Source organism: Cornus florida, unplaced genomic scaffold (assembly GCF_030987335.1).
Source record: "Cornus florida cultivar Cherokee Brave unplaced genomic scaffold, ASM3098733v1 CherokeeBrave_3.0.0_Hap2_Chr01, whole genome shotgun sequence".
Classification (NCBI taxonomy): domain Eukaryota; kingdom Viridiplantae; phylum Streptophyta; class Magnoliopsida; order Cornales; family Cornaceae; genus Cornus; species Cornus florida.
The window spans coordinates 108924355-108928735 of record NW_026775571.1 but is presented as its reverse complement, the minus strand read 5'-3'; the positions used below and the strand labels follow the sequence as shown (position 1 = coordinate 108928735).

Here is a 4381-nt window from a genome sequence, read left to right as displayed (position 1 = left end):
TTAACTTGACTTTTTAATCAGAAATATCAACCTAAGTTGAAAAACTGAATTTAAAAATAAAATGATGGTTTGGTTAAGGCTAAAGATCAAGTTAGAGTTAAACATTTCATATATTAATATAGATTGGAACAACTTCTAACTCATCGAATATGCCCTTACCGATCATTATAAAAGATGGAATTTTGAAGACTAATTTTTAAAGTCTTGAAGTCAAAGTCAATGTTTCTCAAATTCATGAAATTTTCTCCTAGACAAAGAAAAACACTTCATTTACCCAAGCTACCCTTACCTCTTTCATTTGTAAATGTATTACTTTTGTGCACATAGGGATTATATCATCAAAACGGTCTCTGCAAATTTTGTGTTTTTACAATTATCCCTTTAGAAAATGCTACAAGTTATTTTTGGTTTAAAAGAAAAAATAACTTTGCAGTTGGTCTCCAAAATTTCATGTTTTGACATTGACTCCATGGGGTTGAAAGTTGGTCTCCAAAATTTCATGTTTTTATAATTATCCCTTTAGAAAATGCTACAAAGTTATTTTTGGTTTAAAAAAAAAAAAACTACAACGGCGTGGAGATCGAACTGATATAGGAAGATAAATTGGTAACTTTGATGATTTGACGCTGTACTTCGACAATCGGAGGCTAGATGACAATTGGAGCCTCGGCCTGCCGGAGAAAGCAACGGAGGCAGCGAAACGGGATTGAAAAATTTCCCGACAGCTTCAGCGGTTGCCTGTGAGCCCTGTAGAGTACTGAAAACATGAAGGCACGTATGTAACCCTAGAACTAGCTTCACTTTCCTCCTCCTTTTGCTTCCGATTCAATACAAGTTCCATTCTAAACTTTACGAAACATTGAAATTAACATGTGATTATAAGTCAAAAAATAAAAAAAGTTTATTTGTTTCCTTTCGTTACTGTGACAGAAAACTGAAAAGTAAACACTGGGATGATCAGAAACTTCTTCCTCCTTTTCCTTATAATATAAATGAAATGCAATTATTAATGCTGAAATCCTGTCAGACCTACCCCTATTAGAGCTCATCACAAAACTCAAGAACAAAGCTCAATTTCATTCTTCTTCTTCTTCTTCTTCTTATTATTTGGTAAGTAGAAAGAAAACCGAAAAGTAAACGCTGGGAATTATATATATAACTACCTCACTTTTTCTTCTTCCCTCATGATGACAAAGCTGGAATGCTCTGTTCATTCCTGAAGAAATTAGCAGGATCAACCATGGTCTTCACATGTACCAATCTCTTGAAGTTACCCTTGAAATACTTAATGCCCCAAACGCTTGCTTGTGTGTAGCTTGTGTCGCCTTTATTATTATTCACTCCTATGTCAAGATCCCTATAGTTGATATATGCTTCTCTTGGATTCTTGGAAACATAAGGAGCCATGTACCTATAAAGCCTTCTGGTCCAACTCACATGCCTCTCAGAAGCCTCTGTCCCCTCTCCATCCCAAGACATCAATTGCAGAAATTTGTATAAATTCCCAGCTCTATGTGGGAAAGGAATTGCAGATTCAGAAATTTCATCCATTCTCCCACCATATGGGACCATGAACAGCTGAACCATCGCGGCTTCTTCTTCATATAACCTTTCCCAAATCCCTTCCAGCCCATTTTCCGAAATTGGCTCCTTCACATAGTCTGCTTTTCCTTTGAAGTATCCTCTTAATGGATTAGTCCTGTCTAACAGAACATCAAGCGACTCTCCACTCGTGAAACTAGCGAAGTATAGGGTTGATTCGATCCAGCTCATTTCCATGCAGTCTTGTTTCACCAATCCCAGCTCAGGGAAGCTTTCTTGCATCAATTGAATGAGTTCATCAACTCCACCAAGGTACAGTGAGTTGAATAAAGCTTGTATTGTTGTTCTGTTTTGGCCTTGATAGGTGGTGTTCACTCTTGTTATGTGGACTTCGACCAATAGGTTTTCATCAAACTTGTGTGCTATGGATTGCCACCTATGGACAAGCTTGGTTGCATTTTGTTCCAATGTCCTGGGGACTGCGAAAACAGTCACCGTTGATGGAACAGGAACCAAATTTATTTTCCATGCCAGAATGACTCCAAAACTAGCACCCCCGCCTCCTCTGATGGCCCAGAAGAGGTCCTCCCCCATCGATTCTCTGTCGAGAATTCTGCCATTGACATCGATTATACGAGCATCAATGACATGGTCAGCAGCCAAGGCATGTTTACGCATCATCATGCCCCATCCTCCACCACTCAAGTGTCCACCAACACCCACAGTATGGCAAAAACCTGCAGGGAAGGCAAGTGTTTTGCTTTTCTCAGCAATTCTATAGTAAAGTTCGCCAAGAGTTGCACCAGCTTCAACCCATGCAGTGTTGCTCTCAATGTTCACATCGATTGATCTAAGGTTTATCAGATCAATTATGACAAATGGGATTTCAGAAACATAGGAAAGGCCCTAGTAGTCGTGTCCTCCACTTCGGATTCTTATCTGCAAGTCATGATTTTTGGAACAATATATGGATGTTTGAATGTGAGACTCATGGGTTGGTGTGACAATGACCAGAGGTTTAGGGGTTTCAGATGAATTGAATCGCAAGTTTTGTATAGAGCTCTGCAAAATAGATGAATATGAAGAGTTGTTTGTGGTGTAGGTGACTTTGGATATAGATGAGGAGTTTTGAGAATGAAGAGAAAGACATTGAAGAAAATCTTCATGGTTATGAGCTGAAACTCCCCATGAAATTGAGAATAGAGAAACAATAAGAAGTGAGAGCAACGAAACACTTGGAGTCTTCATTTCTAGTTGATGATGATTTTGCGTAAGAGAGGAGTTGCTATTTCTAATACTTTAGAGAAAGGTTGTACACAAGAAGTTTCAAAGGACAAAGAAGCATATGTTGGAACTGTTTTTTTTCCTGGCTATTGAGAATTTTTCTTTGATATACTTCTGAAATGCATGTGTAAAATATAATATTTCATCAAGAAAATAGAACCCATAATTGTCCCAATAATTCAACTTCTCAAGAATAATTAATTCATTAATTTCCTACGTTTTTTTGAAAGTCTCTAATTATTTACTTTGAAATTAAAGTTGTCGCCTGTATGAGTATGCATTTTCTTCGCTCTTGTATATATATATACATTCATGTTTAATTTTGTTGTTCCTTTGCTTATTCCAGACTTCTTACCCAAGAATTAATGAATGCACATAGGACAATAATTTTTTTTTATTTTTTAACTTTTGGTATTTCAAAGAAATCTTTTCTTCTTCTGTTTTTACTGGGAAGTGTTAGAAATGAAACCATCTTATTAACAGTTTTGAGAATATAAAGTACAATTTTGTTCACATGAAACCTAAATTATGCATCTTTTTAATTAATGAAATGTGATCCCAATTGATTATTACAAAACAAATTGATTATTGATTCAAATCATTCACATCTCAAAACAAGTTCAGTGTTAGTCACATCATTTGATTATAAGTAGCCGTAGGCTGTAGAAATTTCTTTTCCCCTAACATTAACTTGATCTAATTAGGTTGTTTGAAAAGAAATTAGTGGCACCCTGTTGAGACTTTGTAATTCTTAGAGATTGATCGGCGTATATTATGGTATTATCGTTTTGGATACACTCCGTACAAAAATAATTTATTTTTTATAATTATTTTATTAAAATTGTACAAGATCGAACTCAAGAGAATGAGTTGATAAAAAATTAATATAAATTCATGTTAATTTAAATCTAATCTAATTAACCAAGTTGATTGAAAATTGAATTTTGAATTTAAACTAGATAAATAAAAATAATAAAAGATATAGAATTAACTTCATCACAAATCTCATAATAATGTCTAATTGTATCGAACATGGAAAAATTCAATCTATGTATGATTATAATTCGTATGGCTACAAACACGTAATGATATCGTTAAGAAGATAAATACACATATAACCAAAAGTTAAGTATAATTCATCTTCGGTTGGCACAGACTATCTACTTAATTACATTACTCTAAGATTGTAGTACATCCATCTTCCCTCATATCACCTATCAAATCCCTTGCATTACATGCCATGAAAACCATTACATAATCATCATTCTCATTATCACGATTTTGAACTAATTCAAAAATATATATTTTTGTTTAGATTATGCAACTATCACATGTACAAATAAATTTCTTTAATTATAAATACAATCAAACAAATATTACTTAAATATAATTACATCAATCCTGAATCAGAAAAACAAAACAAACAAAAATAAAATAAAGAAACAAACACTGAAAGGACGAAAGGCCCTTAAATATAATTACATCAATCCGAATCAGAAAAACAAAACAAACAAAAGTAAACTAAAGAAACAAACACTGAGCCATCCGTGCCCTA

The 4381-nt window shown here is 34.3% G+C and overlaps 1 pseudogene; it reads right to left on the bottom strand.

Annotated features, from left to right (window-relative positions):
- Positions 1 to 422: 422 nt before the first annotated feature.
- LOC132313233 (tetrahydroberberine oxidase-like) lies at positions 423 to 2980 on the bottom strand (annotated as a pseudogene).
- Positions 2981 to 4381: the final 1401 nt, after the last annotated feature.